The 23,810-nt window shown below is 38.1% G+C and overlaps 3 pseudogenes; 1 reads left to right on the forward strand and 2 right to left on the reverse strand.

The window, feature by feature from the left end:
* Positions 1-348: 348 nt before the first annotated feature.
* Positions 349-2,897, forward strand: LOC141409554 (heat shock transcription factor, Y-linked-like; annotated as a pseudogene).
* Positions 2,898-19,562: 16,665 nt separating this feature from the next.
* LOC141406942 (centriole and centriolar satellite protein OFD1-like) overlaps positions 19,563-23,810 on the reverse strand; it is a 60,882-nt pseudogene continuing 56,634 nt past the window's right edge.
* LOC141409555 (ankyrin repeat domain-containing protein 37 pseudogene) lies at positions 21,334-21,808 on the reverse strand (annotated as a pseudogene).

Genomic DNA, 23,810 nt, shown 5'->3' on the forward strand with positions numbered 1-23,810 from the left:
CCAAAGTTCTGGGATTACAGGTGTGAGCTACCATGTCCGGCCCTCCTTATTAATTTAAAAGATTCTGCAGATATGAAATTTTTGCAGAATATACTGTGTAAGTAATCATTCTGTATTTTATTTTCACGAGATACATTTCTAAGACTGGGAAGTAAACACTCTTGGCCAAATTTGTATGTTTGTTACTAGGTGACCAAAGTCCTCTTGTGATGCCATTGCTACTCAGGTTGGAAACCCCTGTGATGGTCTAGATTACTTTACCTGAGTAGACCTACTGAAGCAGCATTTGAAGCTGCAGTCTTGAAACACATGCAGGCTGGAAAAGTAGCTAATAATTACTTATTTGAGATGGCACATGTTTCTTCAGAAACTCAAGATGTTTCTCCCAAAGATGAATCAACTGGTTCAGAAGCCTCCACTAGGTCTCCATTGCGTGAACACATAATCCCTGGGGACTCAGCCTTAAGCACAAAGATTGAAGAAATGATTTTCAGGTTTTGCCACAAGGATCCTTGATAAAAAGGCCACGTTACACTTTGTGACTCTGAGTCAGATAAAGATAATGATTTTCTTTCTCTGACTTTTCCCAGTAAACTTTGGAAAATAGTTGAAAGTGACTAATTCAAGTCTAATTCATGGGATAAGAATGAAACTTGTATAGTGATTAATGAAGAACTCTTCAAGAAAGAAATTTTGTAAACAAAGGCCCCTTACAGAATATTTGAAACTGACAGTATGAAAAGCTTAGTTCTACAGCTCAACCTTTATGGATTTAGTACAATTCGACAGAATTTTCAAAGATCTGCTTTTCTAGTCAACTTTCTGGCAGAAGAAAAAATTCCTGTTTTAAGCAAGGTATTCAAAATATTTTGGTTACCACTTTAAATAGAGTATATATGTAATTTCATTTTGTACATCAGTAACTATGTTAATACATGCAGTAAGATCAACTTTTAAAAATTACATAAAATATTAAGGTAAAAATTATTTAATTTTTTGAAATTATTGACTGCAGGTTGAGCACTAAACTTTCAGTGTTTTAAGAAATTTTGCTAACAACTTTGTTTTTTATTATTATTATTATTATTATACTTTAAGTTCTAGGGTACATGTGCGTAACGTGCAGGTTTGTTACATATGTATACTTGTGCCATGTTGCTGTGCTGCACCCATCAACTCGTCAGCACCCATCAACTCATCATTTACATCAGGTATAACTCCCAATGCAATCCCTCCCCCCTCCCCCCTCCCCATGATAGGCCCTGGTGTGTGATGTCCTCCTTCCCGAGTCCAAGTGATCTCATTGTTCAGTTCCCACCTATGAGTGAGAACATGCGGTGTTTGGTTTTCTGTTCTTGTGATAGTTTGCTGAGAATGATGGTTTCCAGCTGCATCCATGTCCCTACAAAGTACACAAACTCATCCTTTTTTATGACTGCATAGTATTCCATGGTGTATATGTGCCACATTTTCTTAATCCAGTCTGTCACTGATGGACATTTGGGTTGATTCCAAGTCTTTGCTATTGTGAATAGTGCTGCAATAAACATACGTGTGCATGTGTCTTTATAGCAGCATGATTTATAAATCCTCTGGGTATATACCCAGGAATGGGATGGCTGGGTCATATGGTACATCTAGTTCTAGATCCTTAAGGAATAGTCATACTGTTTTCCATAATGGTTGAACTAGTTTACAATCCCACCAACAGTGTAAAAATGTTCCTATTTCTCCATATGCTCTCCAGCACCTGTTGTTTCCTGACTTTTGAATGATCGCCATTCTAACTGGTGTGAGATGGTGTCTCATTGCAGTTTTGATTTGCATTTCTCTGATGGCCAGTGATGATGAGCATTTTTTCATGTGTCTGTTGGCTGTATGAATGTTTTCTTTTGAGAAATGTCTGTTCATATCCTTTGCCCACTTTTTGATGGGGTTGTTTGTTTTTTTCTTGTAAATTTGTTTGAGTTCTTTGAATCTTACCAGTGAACTCCAAATAAAGATACCAAAGTCACTTAGTGAAATGTTACTATTAATGTATAACATGTTTTCACTTGAGGGCTTCAAAACTTGAGTGTTTTTTCCCCAACAAGCATGTTCTTAAAGATAGTAACCAATGTTCATTCATTATTTGATGATATTGAGTGATATTTTTTGTGTTATGTTTGTTATTATTACTTGTCTCTTGGTTTAAAATGGCACTGAATTACCTTCTCCTTGGTTTTAAAGTTGTATTATCATCCAAATTTCAAATGTGGCTGTCTCCAACTTTTAATAAGAAAGACAAGAAGAATTAGGATTAAAAATGCTTCTCTTGTATCTACTTCACTGAATATTTCAAAAAGCACTTTAGAGCAGGGGCTAACAAAGACAAACATAATTCTGTCTTAGCTGCTGAAACTAGTGGAGAAAGTTCATTTTCAACATCTACGAATTTAAATATGACTCTAACAAGGAAATCTTCTGTCAATCAGGGAATTGCTGGTTCACCTGACCCAGTTAGAAGTGGTTTCTCTCCTCTTCCATTTCAAACTGAATTGGACAATCAGGACAAATTAGAACAGATCAACATGCTATTTTAAATCAGTTGATGCATATTCATATGCATTCTCATAGCAGTGACATGTAAGCAAATGGCCACACTGTGAATTTTGTTACAACCACAGCTTCTCAATACTACATTGTATCTCACTTTTTCGGGGCTGATAGTGAAACCATCTACTTTTCCATACAGATATCCTGAATTATCAGCCAATGAGGCTCCTTACTCTAACCTGCTACCAGCAGGCAACCCATGGTTGTGAATGACTACAATAGCTGATACATCAGTTGCCTTTCGTTACAGGCCAACTCTTCAACCATCTTTACTGGACAAATATCACCCTAGTTACAACTGATCTTCCTCCAAAAGAGTACCAGAGTATGCATGACAACAGAGACTGAAATTTACATTAACAAAAACATTAAAAATTCCTGCAATTCTCTTACTGAACAGTAAAATTACATGTTGACCTTTATGGTTGTTTCCCCTTTATTTCTAAAAACATGGTTAAGAGTAAAATGGGGCTTTGTTTCAGTGGCAGGCTTTTGTACTGCATTTTAAAAAAATACATGGGCTTTTTGACATGACCCTTTGTAAGTTAGTTTATTTAGTTATCTAAAGAGGAAGAAATAATAGAGTGTTTTAGTCCATTTGCTGCTGCAACAACACAATACCACTGACTGGGTAATTTGTAAAACGACTTATTTTGCTCATTATGCTGAAGACTGGGAAGTCCAAGGGGCTGCATCTGATGAGATCTTCTTTCTATGTTGCAACATGGCAGGAGGGTATCATATAGTAAAGGACATGTGATAAAAAGAAAATCAGGGCCAAACTCATCCTTTGTTCCAAAGCCCACTCACACAATAACTAACCTATTCTTCAGATAATCTATCAATCCAGCCATGAGGGTGTACCCTCATGATTTTATGGTTTCTAAGTCCACAGTCAACATTGGCTAATTCACACACATATGTTTATATATTCAAAACCATTGCAGCAGGCAAGGGAAAAAGAAGGAATTGGAGTTAGAAAAGAGTAATAACTGACTTCCAAGTAGTCTGGCATAAATCAAATGATGGCCTAAATTAGGATGGCAAAAAAAGAATAGATGTGCACACACAGAAAATCTAGAGAAAGGTTAATACATACTATATACTTCACTATTTTCTCAATTACTTTTTCTTAGTTATTTTAAACTTCAATTTTAGTTGGCAAAGATTTTCTTCATTACAATTCATACCTAGTGAGCTCAGTAACCATGATCACAATTATTTGTGTCATCACTTGGGTAATAAACTTCACATGATATTTTGCTCATGGATTGCATCACTGTAGGCACATGGTAGAATTTTCAGCTGGCATTATCAGTAGACCTTTTTGATCTTCCAACAAAGCATTCCAACAGGCTTGTGCCTTTAATTACCTCCTGTAAGAGTCCACCTTTCACCTTTTCTAGTGCACATTTTCCTTCTGTTTTATTGAGACAGAGTCTTGCTGTGTTGCCCAGGCTGGATGGAGTGCAATGGCATAATCTCAGCTCGCTTCATCCTCAACCTCTGAGTTCAAGCAATTCTGTGCCTTAACTTCCTGAGTGGGTGGGATTAGATGTGCACCCACACCGTGCAAATTTTTGTATTTTTAGTAGAGATGGGGTTTCACCATGTTAGCCTGGCTGGTCTTGAACTCCTCACCTCAGGTGATCCACCTACCTCAGCATCCAAAAGTGCTGAGATTACAGGCTTCAGCCATGACACCCGGCCTTTAAATGCACATTTTTGTTGCATTGATTTCATGCTCCATCCAAAGTCTGATTTAAATTCTTTTGTTGGCATTTAATACTTTCTATATTCTGAACCTATATCCTCAGCATAACTAAACAAATCCTTTCAAGACCTGATATATTTCTGCCTTTCAACTTCATGTGTTTCTGTTTCATCACTGTCCATTTGAAGCAACATTCAGGCAACTCCACTTTCAGCCATGCCTTTTCTCATCTGGTAGCTTTTGCCCCATTTCTTTCCTGGAGTTAAAAAGCTCTCTCCCTCTTTGCCTGCTTAAGGCTCCTGTAGCACAGACATCACTCCTTCCAGGAGGTGCTTCTTATCTAACAGATTAGTTTTCTTGTCTGTCTTGGACACTCAGCACTGATGTAACACAGTACCTGATATATGTATGTATGTGTGTTTGTATGTATGTACATTATACACACACATATGTATGTGAATTAGTCAATGTTGACTGTGGACTCAAAACCATAGAATCTATTTTTATTGTCAAAAAAGAATATTCATGGTGTTGCGGCACTACATTTTACTCTTTGTTCTTCACCACAACTTTTTTTTTTTAATTTATTTATTATTATTATACTTTAAGTTGTAGGGTACATGTGCATAACGTGCAGGTTTGTTACATATGTATACTTGTGCCATGTTGCTGTGCTGCACCCATCAACTCGTCATTTACATCAGGTATAACTCCCAATGCAATCCCTCCCCCCTCCCCCCTCCCCATGATAGGCCCCGGTGTGTGATGTTCAAGGGTAGGTCACAGTACTGTTCACTACAGATGCAATAATTTTGACTTACTAAAACTAGTGTCATTGGTTATCACTTCTATCATGCTTGCTTTTTAGATCTAGTTCTGATTTTCCCCTGCTTCTTCTCAAATTTATTTTTCGTCTTCTGCTTTGACTTACAGGTCTTTGCCTGAAAGAATTAGGTGTGTGCTTATTACTCTTTCTTTTATTTGCAGCAGAGATTCCCAGCTGTGGTGCTGAAATGGATTACACTGGGGATCCCAGCAGCACAGCTTTTCAAAAGCAGCCTTCATGGTGGATTTGGTCTACTATACAATTTCTGGTGTCACAAGCTAAGGCCTAATAATATTTATCACTCAGTTTTCTGGGAAAGCTGGGGTTGGAATGGGGTATGGATTTGGACAGCCAGATTCCTCAGGCTGAAAATCTACTACTGCCATCCTGCCATATGCATATATTTTTAAGTTGTGCCTAAATAGAAAAAGTTCAGAATCAATTATGTACACGGAGAATATTGACTCTTTATCCTGGCATATCATGACACAAGACAATGGTCATTTCACCTATGTCCACAGGGTATTACGATATATACCACATTTTACTTCTCAAACTGTATTTTCAGAGGGTACTGTGATATACACGGTTAAACGCTGAACATGAAGAATGTTAAAAAGAATAAAAATTTGGGACAGACATGGTGACTCATGATTGTAGTCCCAGCACTTTGAGAGGCCCAGGCAGGTAAATCACCTGAGGTCAGGAGTTTGAGACCAGCTAGGCCAACATGGTGAAACCCCATCTCTTCTAAAAATACAAAAATTAGCCAAGCATAATGGTGGGCACTTTTAATTCAAGCTAATTGGGAGACTGAAGCCAGAGAATGGCTTGAACCCAGGAGGCACAGGTTGCGGCAAGCCAAGACAAAAATTTCCCCTAAAAGCCCAACTTTTATAGCCAAGGGGTAGGAAAGGAACATTTTACTAAGACAAAAATAATTTTTATAATAACCATCCTACTTTAGCCAAACTACGCAGCACAAAACAAAGCAAAATAAAAATCCTAGCCAGGACAACAAAGTCCAAATGGGAACATCCATTCTACCAGGCAGTAATGAAGCACCCCAGACCTCTGAAGCTAGAATCTGGATATTTATTTATCAGTAATGAGCCCTGCCTTGCATGTCAAACAGAAAAAGGGAAATTGGAATTGTGCCGCTAGTTGACAAGCATACCCTTTCCTCTGTTATGTTGGTTTCAGACAAAGCCAGGTACAAACGAAAAACAGAATGCCATAATAAGACCCAGTGTCTCCTAGTAGTCTCCCAAATGTTTAACTTGAAAATAAAAATTCTCTCATCTTGACAAGAAATAGGAAGCTCTGCACATCAATGAAACAACATGATAAATATCAACACAGAAATGTCAGTGCTATTGTTACAGGATCACTGAGATGTTGATTTTTGGGCCAGAAACCTCTGTGGCCATGGTGCATTTGCCTAAGTTCTTGTCCTGCATGCAGGAGAACAAGATACACAGACAAGTGAAAGGTGAAGAAGAAGAAAAGTTCTATTTAGCGTTAAAAGAGCTCAGAGGAGTGGGTAGCTCCTCTCTATAGGGAGGTCCTCCCATGGAGCATTCAGTTTTCAGCAGAGAGAAGGCCCTGGAGAAGGTGGCTTCTCTCTGCAGGTAAGTTATTTAAATGTCTCTGCAGGTCTCAGAAGCTCTCTGCAGTAGCTGCTGCTCTCGGCAGAGAAGGTACTGCTCTCTGCAGCTGGTCCTCCCATTGTCCCCAGCTATCAGCAGGAAAAGTACACTTTTCTGTAGCAGATTGGCTTTTTAGTCTCTTCATAAGTTCTTTCACAAAGCAGAAGTTTTTAATTTAGAGTTCATCCAGTTTATCAGTTTTCCTTTTATGCTTATACCTTTAGTATAAAATGTAGTAACTCTTTGCTACATCTAAGATACTTGAATTTTCTTTATGATATTTTTCTAAAATGTTTCATAAAAAGTGTTATAATTTTATACTACATTCAAGTTCATAAGTCATTTTAAGTTAATTTCTGTAGTATGAGGTTTATATTAAGGCTTTTTTCCCTAAACCTATTGATGTTCACTTGCCCTAGCACCATTTGTTGAAAGGCTATTTTTCTTCCACTGACTTGTATTTGCCAGCTTTGTGATGTATCAATTGGTCATAACCATACCAGTGTGGTTCTATTTCTGGGCCTTCTCTTTGGCTCCATTTTTATATGAATCTATCCCTGTGCGAATACCATACTGTCATGATTAATTTAGCTGTGCAATAATTCCTTGAAATGCTGATGGATTCCTCCCACTATATACTTCTTTTTCAAAACTGTCTTAGCTATCCAAGGATGTAAGTTTGCTTTGTCTACAAAAATTCTTGCTGAGATTTTGATAGGAATTTCATCAAATATATAGATCAAACTGGGGACAACTAACACAATATATTCAGTCTTCCCATCCATGAACACAGTGTATCTCCCTTTATTTCTGCTTTGATTTCTTTCACCAGTGTTTTATATGTTTCAGCACACAGATGCCATATCTGTTTTGTTTTGTTTTAATATATTACAAAGCATTTCATGTACTTTGGAGCAATTGTAGATGGTACTGTTGCTAAATTGGGATACTGCTGACCTGTGCTGTGGGGAAATGGCAGAGTGCTGACTAGTTTAGATTCACTTCAACTGTTCAGTGCCTAGGAGGTTGGGTGGTAGTAGATGCTTAACTCCCCACTGGAGCCTGGTGACAGGATAGTGGGGAGGGCAGGTAAGAAGCACAGTGCAATCAACCCCACTTAGCTCCGGCTCTTTAAAAACTGTGTGGTTGGGTTGACCTGGATGCTCAGCTTGCTACTGGACTCTGCTGACCCTGGTTAGGGAATTGGAATGCTGTCCTCTGTTTACTCTAGGTGGGTAAAAGAAGATTAGCTGCCTACTCTGCCTTTGGAGGGAATCAGAGCATCACTGATCTGGGAGAAGCTCATCTCTGTACATGGTTCCACAGAAACTGCCGTAGTAGTTTTTTCTGTGGTGTTTGTCTGGAATAGCTCGGTTATTCCCATAGAAGGGTTTTGAGTGGTTGTGTGTGGTTAAGTCATCCTCTCCTGGTCCTTTGGCTGGGAGAGAACAGGATTTCCTTGAAGTCTGTGCCTAATGGAGATTCTGGATTGGAAGCCTCTATAGTCCATCACCTGGGATACACTGAAGGTAATAAGAAAACCCAGTAAATTTACCATAGTATTACTCTTGAATTCCTAAAGACCCTAGACAAACTATCTTCCTCTTTCTACCTTTCAGAGTCTGTCTTTGTTTCTTGTTGTTATGTCTGTGGTGTTTTAGCTGTTACGAGGAAACACCGGGGTATTGCATTGTAACTGGAAGTCCTAGGAAGTCAAAGTTTGAGGAAGGCTTTTAAAATATCATGCAGACAAAATCCCGTAAAGCAAAATGTGGGAAGATATGATTACAGAGAATGAAATATTACAATATATCTACAGTGAAGTGATTTTATAAAATAAAATCTTCACTAAAATTAAATAATCTCAAAGAAGTCTTTATAATATATGTGAAAAAGCCAATGATTTTTAGCACATAAATAATATTGGTCAATGAAGAACTAATGAAATACCTGCCATACACTTGGGAGAAAAATAATGTCAGCAATGCTTCCAGAAAATATAACCAAAAATATGTTATTTTTCAACTGCAGTAGAGATATAGTAATAATATCTTTCTCATAGGTTTTATTTGTTAAGTAATACATGATTTAATAGAAACCAAGCACTCATTTCTAGGTCTTTGTTGCAAAGTGAACAGCTGCAACATAATCTTATGAAATCTTATGAACAGTTGCAAATAATCTCATGAAAGCAAGTGATTATAAAAGAAATTTCTTTTTAAAAAATCAAACTGGGTATCAAGAAAGAAAACAGCTCTGAGGTTTGGACTCCAATACTATTAATTTGAGATTAAACTTTGCAGTTCATTGAAATAGTTAATTGAGAAGTAAATTTGGATATATTCCCAGGAAAGAGACCCTTTCTACGTCCAATGGGGCTGGGCTCCCTGCCTAATAATTGGTGAAAGAAAGTGTTATTTAGACATTTAGCTGAAATATTTGTGTCAATACGGAAATCCATTGCCCATGGATACTACGATCTAACACAGAATGAAGTTTTCCTTCAAAGTCATGAGGGGAAAGATTCGTATCACAACTGCTGACCTGTGTGATATTGTAGACCGAGGTTAGATTTTTCATATTGTCTACAATATATAACTACCTCAAAAGCAGAAACTGGTATAAAATACTAGATTGAACAATTAAGTTCTTAAAAACCTGGAAAGATTAACATAAAACTGCACCCCCCTAAGAATAACTTCACATTTAAGAATTTAAGATTGCTTTACCACCTCAAAGACAACATTACTAATTCATGAATGGATATTCCATGCCCCAAGAGTTAGCCAAGGAAGACACATTTAAAGGTCACACTTAAGAATAAAAAATGGAATGAAAAAAGTCATCATAATAAGTAGTTTAGGTGTTCTCTGAGATGAATAAATGGAATCTAAAAGCAAAACAGGTGGGTAGGAGGACAAAAATAAATTTTTTAAATAGACAATTATACGTGATTGAAAAATGAACCATATACTAAAGGAACTCAACTTTTTTTGGTTGTTTCTTTTACACTAGATTCAGCACAAATATAGCAAGAATAAGTAATTTCCTAAGGAGATCTGAAGGTAAGTTTGCCAGGTGTAGGGGGAAAATACAGGAATTTAAATGTCATATTTCAATTAGAAATTTGATACTTTGTTGACAAATAACAAAGCATTTTATTTTTAGTATAAACCTGTCCCATGCAATATTTAGAATAGTACTAAATTACTAGAATATTGAAAATTATGTTAAATGCTATTTGTTGCTTATTTAAAATGATAATGCAATTGGTAATCCTGTATTATATCTGGTGACCATATATAGAAGAGAAGTTAGGAAAGATGAACTCAAAGTTGGAAGCTTTCATATACATTTATAAGAAACACCAGAAGAAAAAAATGGGTAGAAAGGGCAAAATGCAAATTATGAAAATAATGTCTACTCAGGATATTATTCTACCTAAGTTATTTAATATTTAATAACATTTTTCAACTTTAATATTTGGCAATATTAAAGACTTTTGAAAAGGCCATGGAAAAGAAGCATAAAAGTTTTATTTTTAGCAAAGAGAAAAATAAATCCCAAAATGAAAGAGGTATGCAAGAATTTTTTAAAGAGGGATAGAAATATGTTTTAGTTTGTTTAAAAAAAGTCAACTAACTGGGTCCTTCTGATTACAGAAAGCAGAGAAATATGGTGATTAATGTCAAAAGCAGGAAAATAAATAAATACGAGTAAGAAAAGTAAATCAATACAATTAGAAAAACAGTGACAGGTGAGGAGATGGAGAGAAAAACAAAAGCAGATAGACAGGAGACAAAGCCAGAGACAAAGAAATTCTAGGGTAAATAAAAAACTGTCTAAGTAGGTATTAGTTATGTAGATAAAAGAGTAACCATATTAGTTGTAAACTGTTTAAACTTATATTTGAACATTAGATTGGATTAGTAAAAATTTTCTTCTGCCTAGGGATAATCACACTGAAATTTTGAAAATAAAGGTTTAGAGAAAACTAACAATTATTTATCAAAAAAGTTAGGCCACTGATATTATATTAGACAAAAGAAAATTTTAGGAAAAATGCAAGGAATAAAGAGGGACAATTGTAGATAACATAAAAAGTGACAGACAAAATATGAAATATCAAAATATGAAAAAAAATTTAAAGATAACAGACACAAATTTAAATGCCTCTGTATCACTGTCTCAATAGATGCCTGAGGCAAATTTGGTGGATATCTATTTATGTAGACAAATCCCAATTGAAGTGAGAGGTGTTTAATATATCCCTCATCTAGACTGATGAGTATACAGACATTATTCAGTGGTTAATAGAAATACTTTGCAATGTTTGTGTACTAACTTTTCATCAGCCTTTTAATGTGAAGCCAACTAGCACAGCATGCTTTAACAATTTGACAGCTCTGCTCATAGAGCAAGTATTAATAAAAATAGCCCTCATCCTCTTTAAAGTCAAGTCCATCTAATATAACTAGCACCTCGCTCTGCCTTCTCACATGCTCACTAGTCATCATGTTCACCCTTTCCTTCAAGATTCACTTTCACATGATACTGTTTTCCAACTGGGCTTACTTAGATGCTGGCAAAATGCAGGCTTACCTGGATATCAAAGAAAAGAAAGAGCAGGAACTGCAAGATATCCAGTCTCAGTAAAAATAATAACTTAATTCTTACATATAAATATTTGCCACAGTGTTTTGGCTGACACATTTACCGCTCTGACTCATCATCAGAAAACTGCTCTGAAGTACAAATGCGTATCCTACCAAACTAATGTAGATGTTCAAATACCTCACTTTATCTCTCAAGCTGCTGGGATGTATCTCAGTATTTTCCAGAGGGTAAATTGCTTCCTTTAGAACAAATACTGGCAGTTTCATGTTAGCCATTTTAAGGCAACACTTTGACAAAATGATTGTTTATACTTTGGAAATTTGTGGCAGGTTCACATTTATTGTTAGAGGAGTTCTAACAAGACACTCAATGGAATATGTTATACTCCTTCATAGGGACCTCGGACATGTCAGCATCAAAAGATGAGATCATAAATTCACATATATGCCATCTGCCTTAAAATAAGTGTTATTGACATAGAAAATAAAATGAAATTAGTGTGAAGTTCCAATTCTGATAGCTGACATTTGTTAAACTTTGGCTCAAAGATAATGTAATTCTCATGACTGACTTCAAATTAGCTTTTCTGCCAAAGTCCAGGGCCAATTAATTTCTTGAGTCAATAAGAATGTTATTCAATAATGCTAATATTAGCTACAATTCTGCTGACTTGACTACTAAAGAATTGGATTATGCCTCATTGACAAGCTTTCCAGAAGCAATTTTATTACCTATTAGTAAAGAATCTGGATTCTGACTTATTGAAAAGCTTCCAAGTACAATTTTTAAATAGGTCTTATTTCAACAAAATACTGATCTGGTTTTCATTATCCTTAGGAAATACATGTCAGTTCTGCCTTAAGGAGTATTTGTTTAAATTTCTAAGAATTTATATCATACCCAGAGACCCAAATATCTTTCACAGAATTTTGTTCCATAAATGTTTTTCTTAATTAAGAAGTGTTACCTTATTAAAATGAGCACCATTTTAAACCATTTTTCAGTGGTCTGGGTAAACAGTTTCATACCAACTATCTAAAATCTCATTTCAAACTGACCATAGACTTCTAATCTTTTATTTTTACAGACTTGAAGATGTAATTTAAATTAGGGTTGGTATTTCATTTTTTTCTTATCTAAATCTTAGTTTTCTGGAATAATAAAGTTTGATGTTCAGCAAGAAAACTGCTTGAGTTTAACACATTTTCAAAAGAAACTTGCTTCTTCGTAATTGTGTTCCAGACATTATGTGACTATAGGTACTATATGTGATGGTAAACTCTGTCTTGTTCATTATGAAATAATCTATATAACTGTTGGATACATCAGTCCTTTTCACATGGGTTGCTTAATACAGGATTAACTGTGTATATTCATGTTAAGAGTTAACTTGTGATTTGGCTGTTATAACATATATGGGCAGAAATGTATTCAAAATTGAGGAAGGAAGCACATTTTTATCAGGATGCTATTAAATTTGAACATCAAGTGTCATGTATCAGTGGATTTCTTTTTTTTTTAATTCAGAGAAGATCTCATCTGTGTAAAACAGCTATTCAAAAATAGCTTAGTGTTTTGTGTTCCAGGTGCATGACAGATTTAACTATTCTTTCCAGCAGTGGTGGTGCCATCAGAGTCCAGTGCTCTAGAATAGGCAGTGTCTCAAGCCTAATTTTACTTTTCTAATTCTGATAGCTATTACCAGAAATTTTTGAAAGCTTTGTTTAAGTAGTCTAATATTTTAATATAAAGAGAATTAAATTTTGCTATGTATAAATTTTTGTAACCTAACAGTGAATCAACATTTTCAATCAGTGCCAAGGGCTCCCTATAGTTCTATTCAAGTGTTGGAATAAATATTTGTAAATAATAGTCAATACTTGTGCATGCTTATTTTAAAGATATTTAGGTGAAAATAGTTGTGGATGTACTAAGACTAATGAAATAAAATTACAGCTTCATTCACTTGCCTTTTTACCATACATAAATCCTATCTTTCTTTGTCCTCAGTATGGTGTCACTATTGAATAATGTGCATAGTCAGGATTTCACATTGGTATAGAAATCAAGTCTGTGAGTGCTACTTGTTTCATTTCTGGAGGAATCTCTTCAGCAATTTAAGAAAATATTGTAATCCACTGGGCTGTATTGGGCATAAAACTGCTACCAGCACCTCTGTAGTTCTCTATATAAAGCAAAAATTTTTCTGACAAATTTTGCAACAAATAAATTCCATCGACCTATGTTAGGAGAAAAGCTGAGTGTTGAGAGAGAAGCTGAGACAGCGCTTGGAACATGTTTGAGGTCCAGGGTCTAAAACCCCTTGTGGCCTCTGGAATGTGTCTGGACTTGCTGACTCCTTGCTTCTAGCACTCCATTATCTGAAGTAGCCATATGTTTCAAAGAAAAAGCTAAACCATCATACCTGTAGCTCATTCACTTGATAAACTGCTTCCTTTCAACCCCCACATCCTCACAAGTGTTTCTTTCTTTGATCACCAATCGATAACGTGGGCTTCCAGAGCTCGGGTCCTTTGCAACCTCCATACTAGCATTGGCCTCCTGGTACCACTTTTTCTCTTAACTTGCCTTTTCTCATTCCTTTGACTCTGCTGGACTTCATAGACCCCACGGCCTGGTGTTGGATAAGTGATACAGGGGAAAAAATATCCTTCTTTCAGTTCTGTCTGGCAGGGACCTAAAGAACCATATATTGATTTTATTGCTCAGCTCCAAGAGGCTGTGTATAAAGCCACAACTGATAAAACATCTCAGGATGTTGTAATACAGTTTCTTGCACATGATAATGCTAAAGGAGAGTGTCAAACTGCTATTAGACCACTGAGAGGAAAGGCTCGTTTAGCTGAATATATAAAGACTTACGATGGCATTGGAGGTAATTTCATAAGACTACTCTTTTAGCTCAGGCTGTGACGGCATTGAAAGTACGAAAGAATATGCCCCATTTCTTAGGCTCTTGCTTTAATTGTGGGCAATTGGACACACAAAAATGGAATGTAGAAAAGGAAAAAAAGGCAAAAGCTCCTACCATCAATCAACAGAGAAGTCCTGGTGTATGTCCCTGGTGTAAGAAAGCAATCACCGGACAAATCTGTGTCATTCTAAATTTAGCAAAGATGGACAACTTCTTTCAGGAATCGGGAAGATTGTCCTGCCTCAGGCGCCTCAACAAACTGCGGCATGTCCGGCACAGCCAGTGCCCGTACAAACATACAATCATTGTCCCCCGCCACAGCAGGCAGTTGGCCATAGACCTCTGCAGCACAATTCCCTTCTCCTTACTTCCTGGGGAGCCACCAAAGAAAGTCTCCACAGGAGTTAGGGGACACTTACCCCCAGGAACAGTCTATCTATTACTTGGAAGGTCTAGTTGAAATTTAAAAGGTGCCACTGTGCATACAGGAATAATTGACTCTGATTATACCAGAGAGATTCAACTAGTTATCCGTTCCTTGACTCCATGTTCTGCCTCGCCAGGAGAAAGAATTGCTCAGTTGTTGCTACTACCCTACATAAAACTAGGAAGCAGCACAATGAAAAGAACAGGAGGCTTTGGTAATACTAATCCAGCAGAAAAAACTGTATATTGGGCTAATCAATTGTCTGACAAAAGACCTATTCGTATAGCAACTATTCAGGGAAAGGATTTTGAAGGACTACTAGATACTGAAGCTGATGTCTCTATTATTGCTTTAAATCAATGGCCCTGACACTGGACCAAACAAAAGGCTTCCATGGGTACTGTTGGCATAGGACTGCCTCAGAAGTTTTTCGAAGTTCCTTAATTTTGCCATGTTAAGGGCCAGATGGCCAGGAAGGGACAATCGAACATACTATTATACCTATTCCTGTCAATTTATGAAATAGAGACTTATTGCAACAATGAGGTGCTGAAATATCTATTCCTATGGATCAATATAGTAATAATAGTAGACAAATGATGGAAAATATGGGATACTGCCCAAGAGAAGGACTAGTAAAAAATAAAAATGGCCAATCAAAACCTTTAGAAGGACAAACAGATTGGACTGGATTAGGATATCATTTTTAGGAGCGGCCATTGTTGAGCCTTCAGCTCCAATTCCTCTTGTTTAGCTAACTGCCAAATCAGTTTGGGTGGAGCAATGGTCACTGAACATGAAAAACTGGAGGCTTCAAAATAACTGGTGCAGGAACAATTGCAAAAGGAACATATAGAGCCTACTTTCTCTCCTTAGCATTCTCCTGTATTTGTCATTAAGAAAAAATCTGGTAAATGGAGAATACTAACAGATTTGAGGACTGTTAATGCTGTAATTCAACCCATGGATGCACTGCAACCAGGCCTGCCCTCCCTGATAATGATTCCAAAATACTGGAACAACACCTGACAGGACAAAAGGAAAATAAAAAGGCTGGACAAGATATATGGTGGAGGGATGCACATACAAAGACCTGAAAAAAAGGAAAGAAAATTATATGGGGAAGAGGATATGCTTGTGTCTCTCCAGATGACAATCAAGTGCCTTGTGGGTGCCCATCAAACATCTGAAGATCTATCATGATCCACAGCATCTAGTAGACCCAACTGTACCATACAAATTGCAGGTTTCAGGATTGCTTTCTTGCTATACTGTTGCATAAGAAGGATAAGCCTTGATTTGCTTTCTGTATGCCTTCTGTTAATAATAAAAAGCCTGCTTCTCATGATCAATGATACATTTTACCCCATAGTAATTAACCAAAGAAGCAGATGCTGAGTTACAAATGCTTCAGCAATAAAAAAAAAAAAAAAAAGCCTTTGCTTCTGCTTCTGTTTCAGTAGATTTACTAATATGGGGGTGAGGGTATGTTTTTGTTTTTGCAGGAGATGAACAAACCATGTGGGTGCCCTCAAATATGTATGACCATGAAACAGGAGCCTGGAGGGACCCATGAATCCCAACCATGGACCAGGTTCCCTTAGTATGAGCCATGACCTAGTTGAATCTGAATGCAACGATGGAACGAGTACCGACTGAAGTCATGCTGCTATCAACCCCCTTAACATGGGGACAGATCAAGAAAACTACACAGGAAGCTGAGAAACTGCTGGAGTGCCAGGGTTTTACCTTTTGCTGGGATTCAGAGGTACAGCAGATGCTTAACAGACCAATGCTTTCTGACTGAGCTCCTCTCTATCCCAAATACAAGAGACCCCAATAGGTAGGCAGGAATATCATTGCTCCTATTCAGCATGAAGAGGTTACAGAAGACGGACCTTCATTCTTCTGCAACCCTTAAAATTAAGGGTCCTCTTGTAAAAGGAAAAGGGGAAATATATAAGAAGCATTCAAACCAGAGCGACTCCATTTTGAATAGGGGCTAAGAAAAATGAAGCTGGATCACCAACAGGCAATTATGGACTGCACAGCCTGCAATTGCCTTGCTCAATTAATTTAAAAACAAAAATAGGATCTTTTGGATTCAAAGTTATGTTACTTTTAAATGTCATCTGGAGGGTAGAGATGAAAATCTCACCCTTGATATTGTGAAACTGAAAGAGCAGGTTTCTGAAGCCTCTCAGGCTCATTTGAACCTACTCCCTGGAACTGATATTTTGAAGAAGACAGCCAATGGGTTGTCTACAATCAATCCTCTTAAATGGATTAAAACCACTGGAAGCCTTACGCTTATGGAGTTTGTTCTAATAATTACATGCTTATGCTGTCTCCTTTTAGTCTGCAGATATGGAAGCTGCTGTGGAGAGAAAGCCACCATTGAGAACAAGCAATGATAGCTGTGGCAGTTTTACAAAAAAGAAAAGGGGGGCATGTTGGGAGAAAAGTTGAGCATTGGGAGAGAAGCTGAGGCAGCGCTTGGAACATGTCTGGGTGCCAGGGTCTAAAACCCCTCATGGCCTCTGGAAAGTGTCTGGACTTGCTGTCTCCTTGCTTCTAGCACTCCCTTTATCTCAAGTAGCCATATGTTTCAAAGAAAAATGTTACACCGTCACAGCTGTAGCTCATCCACTTGACACACCGCTTTCTTTCAATCCCCACATCCTCACCACCTGTTTCTTTGTTTGATCACCAATAAATAGCATGGGCTCCCAGAGCTCGGGAACTTCGCAATCTCCATATTAGCATTGACCCCCTGGTCCAACTTTCTCTCTTGTCTTTTCTCATTCCTTTGACTCCACTGGACTTCATAGCCCGCATGGCCTGGTGTTGGGTCTGATCACCCAAACATACCTACAGTATTAACAAGGCTTAAACTGGGGCAAACTGCAAGCAATAAAGATCCGTGTATAGTTGGTTATTTTTCAAATTGAAGGTTCAAAAGTCTATTGAAAGATTTACTCAGGAATCTAAAGAAATCTAGCTCTTAACAGCTACTCTCTTGAGTAGCAGAGCTAAATATGTTACTCAGGATTTTATTCCATAATCTGTTTGAACTCCTTATCTATCAACATGATTCTGAATTTGGATTCTCCGCATCTGACATTTCTTAGTGAGGTCTTGCCTTTGTCACTATGGACACATGACTATTCCTAAATGAGGTGCTGACTCTGAATCATCACCCTTCATTTATGCATGGCAGGAGAACAGTCAGCAGCTCAATGAGTGTGCTATTTGTCACACTATTTACTACTTTCTATTTAAGTAGCATTTTGTGCAATTATTTAAGTCACATGAATCAACAGAGGAAAACTGTAAATAATAGATAAGATCACAAGAAGCCTCTAAATTATTCACAGTGATCCTGCCACAAAAATCTAAGACCCTCTACAGGTTTGAGTAGAAATTTTTTTTTTTCCAGTTCTGCCTTATAAAACTTGATTTTTAAGAGATAAAAATGACATCAATTTAGGGGAGGAGCCCTGTATTTATAAACTAATGAAATACTTAAAGCACATTCATTAAGTATGAGGATGAAAGGTTTCACAATAAAGATGCTATCTCAGTATGTTCCTGCTGCTATGACAAAATACCTTAAACTGGGTAACTTAGAAAAACCAGAAATGTATTTCTTATAGTGTTAGAGGCTGGGAATTCCAAGATCAAGTCACTGGCAGGTTTAATGTCTGGTGAATGCCGGGTCTCTGCTTCCAAGATGGCTCTGTGTTGCTGTGTTCTCCAGAAAGGAAGAATACAGTGTCCTCAAATTGTGGAAGGGTAAAAGAGTTTAGTTAGTTCCATTGAGCCCTTTTATACAGTCGCTAATCCACTCTTAATTGCCTTTGAAAGTCCCCACCTTTTAATTCTATCACACTAGGGGGGTTGAATTCCAACATGCGAATTCTGGAGGGACACACACATTCAAACCACAGACATCAAATGTAAAGACCAGAGGCAATATCATACTATTTCTTTTTTTTTTTTTTTTTTTTTTTTTTTTTGAGACGGAGTCTGGCTCTGTCGCCCAGGCTGGAGGGCAGTGGCCGGATCTCAGCTCACTGCAAGCTCCGCCCCCCGGGTTCCCGCCATTCTCCTGCCTCAGCCTCCCGAGTAACTGGGACTACAGGCGCCGCCACCACGCCCGGCTAATTTTTTTGTGTTTTTAGTGGAGACGGGGTTTCATTGTGTTAGCCAGGATGGTCTCGATCTCCTGACCTCGTGATCCGCCCGTCTCGGCCTCCCAAAGTGCTGGGATTACAGGCTTGAGCCACCGCGCCCGGCCTATATCATACTATTTCTAATGCCTAGAAAAATCTGTGTTTTTATGTTCAGGGAGAAAACAGAAATGTGCTGGGAAAAATGACCTCCTGTTTTACAGATGGCATCCCTATTCTGGAGAGGAAAGAGCACAGCTTTTGTGGAGAGGAAAGAGCACAGCTTAATCTTGCAAAATGTGGGCCGGAATTGACCAATAAGATACGCTATACTCATTTAAAAATTTAAGACAAAAATAAAGAGGTTAAGAAACAGCTTTTTTTATTATTATTATTATTGTAATGAATGAGAAATTATATGACTGGAGAAGGGGTATCACTGGACTAGATTATTCTTGGTTCATACACTATAGTACCAAATAAAATTATGGGAAAAAAACACACACACTGGAGTACACGCAGATTTTTATTGAGAGTTTTGTCTGATGACAGATAAACATTTACAGAGAAGTAGATGTTATGTAACTTCTCATCGTATGTGAGTAAGAAGCTGGGCAGCAAAAGTAGTTACCAAGAGTCATCTTGTTCTTCATGAGAAAAGCCTATTAAATTAAGGGAATGACAAAAATTATAATGTAAAAAATTTAAAAATTTGTGTCAGGTATATCTGGTATCCTCATAATGTTTTCAATTTCTTCCCTGGGGAGTTTCTGCCCTAGCTTATAAATTATATTAGGATCAGTTTCACAACTTAAGAAACTCAGTTGTTTTTATAGTCAGTAATTCTGACTGACTCAATAACTTCTTACAGGCAACCTCAAATTTCTAACCATTTCTCTTGGCTTACAAAATGAGAAAGTAACCCTCTGTGTATGGAACACAGTGTGTGGGGAAACCAAGTAAGTTTCGACTTTGTCACTAGATTGAAGCATGTCCATAGGGAGCCCTTTTGGACCACATTCTTGAGCTCCAATTACACAGTGGGGAGAGAAGAATTTTGAAATTAGGTATGCATTAATTGTATAAAATACTTTTCTTTAAGAACTATTTTTGAAATGCAAGTAATTTAAAAGCCTAAAACAGCAGTGACTTAAAATGATAATTCAGACTTATATAAAATATTAATATTAGTACTCATGTATTTGTTATATGATGTCTTTTCTTTCTTATTCCTAAAACAATGAGCCATCCCAACCTTTACAAACTTTGACAAATCAAAATCTCCTAAATATTTTCCCTTAAGCAAAAAGCTATACATTGGCACCTTATCTGCCAACTCCTGGTCTTATTCCCACTGGATGATTTTTATGTGTTTATCTAGAGAATTCTCTAAAAGATTTTCACTGTAAGCAGTTTGTCTTTCATTCTTGATTACTCATTCCTAATTCATTTTTTATTTCTAATCATTTTCCAATTCAATCTTCACTGATTCTTCAATCATCCTCTATAGAACAGATGGGTACTAAAGCAGAAAAATACACAATTAGATTTGTAAAATGTTTAAGTGTTTAAAAAATGCAGTAGTATAATCCAGATCCTTCTAGTATAGCCTGTATGCCAGTAACTAATGTTTAAAATTGCAGTCACTGCTATCATCAGTGGAAGACAAACAGGTCATCTCAATCAAGGAAAGGATTAATTTGCCTCAAGTGTCCTGTGTTTTAGACTTGAATTAGCCAGGAGTCCAGGGAACATTCATATGTTGCAGTAATTCAAGCAAGACTTAGCAAGTGTGTTAAGTGGACAGAGTAATCCATCTGCTAAGGCCAGAACCGGGACACAGAAGGGAAGAAGAGAACCAGAGGAAGGAAGGAGGCAGGGTACACCCCTGAAAGCAACTTTGGACTGGCAGTCACCTCCTCTCTTCGGTTCTTCTAGTGCCAGCTAACTGACATTGATAGCCTCTTCTTTAAACCCTGTTTTCAAAGCAGCATTCTGAAGCAAAGCACCGTCTACCATTTTTTCCACCTGAACCACTGCACTTTTAAATACCAGGGGAAAAACATCTTGTAACAATTTTATTTCCTTGAAGACTACTAGGTGGTCAGCTGCAGTCCCTAGAGGCATTAGGGGTCCACTTTTGGTCTTGGTCATTAGAGTATATTCGGGACAGCAAATCCATCTGCAAAAGCAGTGGGCCGACCAGCTTCTATAGAAAGCTTCTCGCATAAAGAAGAGTTCCTTAGGAGAACACGACAGTATTTTCAGAGGCCTCAGCTAGTCTCCTTGCAAGGATTTCTCAAAGCATTTCATTTGAGAATAATATAACACAGACCACTCATTGGCTTTTCTTCAAGTTTTCTTCTTGAATAAAATAACTTAGTGACCGTAAAAGAAATCAACACTTCCTATTCCCACTGATATTTTCTACACTTCCAAAACTTCATTTCTGTCTGATCACAAGATCACAATCATCCGTATCAAGTGTTCACTTGATTTTATTGTCTGCATACATTTAATTGTTTTAAGAAACTTGCCAAGGTCTGGAAATTCACACGACCAAGCAAGGTCTTCAGCTGTTTGCCCGTTCTTATTACATAAATCAATTTGGGCATCACTGACTACAAACAGGCTAAGGCACTCCAGGCTTCTAACTTTTGCTGCCTTGTGCAGTGGAGCTGCTCCTAAAACATCCTGCTCATTGAGGTCAGGGCCCAATTGCAGCTGCCAGAGAAGAAATCAACAAGGCTGCCTCCAGCAGTTAAGTGGACAGGTGACTGCTCACAGGGATCCATGGTTGTGTTTACTGATGCCCCTGTCCCCAGCAAATGCTTCAGACCATCCACTTCCAGGTTGTAATCGAGCAACAACATTTCCTGCCTAAGCAGATGACAAGAGTCCTTGGAAGTGCAGAGCAGTGGGACACTTGCTGCACCACGGCAGGTAAGAGTATGCAGCCCGGGAGTACTCTTAGGGAGAATTTAAGTAAGGAGAGAATTTAAAGACCACTGGGGCTTGCTAGCCAGCACATGGCAGCTGCACCCCAGTTCCCACCATGCCAGAGCAGCCCCTAGTCTACCTTTCTTACAGCCTTGTTTTAAGGATCAGATGAGAATGGACAAAATTTACCTTCAAAAATGATTCTTTATTATCAAACCCCTAAGCTGCACATTCTAGGCAGCCTTTCTCGCTGCTTGTATGATGAGGAGAGGACTGGATGCCTTTTAGGGCACCTGCCACTCCTCTGACTTTGGACACTAATTGACTCCCCTCTCTGAGCTCAATGTACTTACTAAACGTGTACAACAGACCAACTACTGGAGAAAATCCAGTCATATTTGTTACCCTTTCTTGATCCAGTTTTTCTAGTTCTATTCATTCCCTTTCTAAAGCTTCTTGTAAGTTACTTTGCCTTCTATCTTCTCTCTGCCTTTGTTCTTCCACTTGCTGTTTCTATATTTTTTCTTCTTCCTTCTGTTCTTCAATTTGTTTCTGATCTACGCCTAATAGGACAGAAAACAGAGATGCTTCTAGTATCAGACTCTGTGACCTGATTCAAGTCACTGTTCTCTTTTCATTGACTTCAAGCCCCCAACTGTACTCCTAGCCACTGCATCCCAATTTTCTTGACAGGGATGAATATAAGTCACCCTCATCATGGCTGACTCCAACTGGCATGTCTTCCCTCCATGTCACATGTTTTCATCTTCTTCACAGATCTTTCCCTATTTCCCAAAACAAAGACTGCATTTCTGCCTCTGCCTTTGATTATAATCCCTCCCCTGTCTTTAGGACCCTGACTGAGCCATTGATCCCTATATCTGTACACAGCAGTTTTATAACTCTTACTCTCATAAAGATGCTCAAGTCTCTCCTATGCCAAAAAAACAGGGCAGAAATCACACCACTGCCCTCCCCCAGCCATTCCAGCCATCTCACTGTTCACTACCTACTTCATCCAAACAGATAGCAGCCCTTCTTTGGCTTTTAGGGATTACTTAGATGTGGATCCATTCCATATGTTTTCCTCTACTCCTGGTCTCTCTCCCTAGACTTGCGTCCACACTTCTAATACTCTCCTGCCATATTCATGTGGAAATCACTCAGCACCAGCTTTGTCCCAGGCATGACTGTCCCGGTCCTTTGATCATGCCCTTTCTTTTTTTTTTTTTTTTTTTTTTTGAGACGGAGTCTCGCTCTGTCGCCCAGGCTGGAGTGCAGTGGCCGGATCTCAGCTCACTGTAAGCTCCGCCTCCCGGGTTTTGATCATGCCCTTTCTATCCTCCATTCACCCAGCCAACCAGTGCTGGCATGTTTGCACTCCCTCTTCTGCAGCTACAAGAACCTTCCTCACTGTCTCCCTGGAATACTGAAGCAGCCCAGTCAAGGCTTTCCCTGAAGTCAGTCTCTGCCTTCCAGCAACCTGTGCTCATCTGCACCAGGTATTTCCTGAGGGGAAGATGTGGATCTTCTGTATAGTATATCTGCTCTGGTATAGTCCAATGCCATGGTAGTCTGGTCTCTGATAATGTACCTTTTTTTTCCAGATTGATTTCCTAGACCAGCACCAACTTTGTAGTAGAAATATTTCATCTGTACCAACCCACTCACTGCAGCCTGGCCATGACTGTATCTTCCTTGCTGGGCATTTGCCTTCACTGCCTCCTCAGCCTGTGGCACTTCCATTTTCTCACAAAGCCTGATATGCTATTGGAGATCCAACAGAAATGGCAGTTCCTCCTTATTCCTGAAATGAGAAGTAACCACTCCAGCAACTTACTTCCACAATATCATGTACCTGGTTTGTGAAAACCTATACATGCTTGTTTCTTCCACTTCTATTCCTTCCAGGGAAAGTCCATATTTTAGTAAATT

Source organism: Macaca fascicularis, chromosome Y, assembly GCF_037993035.2.
Source record: "Macaca fascicularis isolate 582-1 chromosome Y, T2T-MFA8v1.1".
Taxonomy (NCBI): domain Eukaryota; kingdom Metazoa; phylum Chordata; class Mammalia; order Primates; family Cercopithecidae; genus Macaca; species Macaca fascicularis.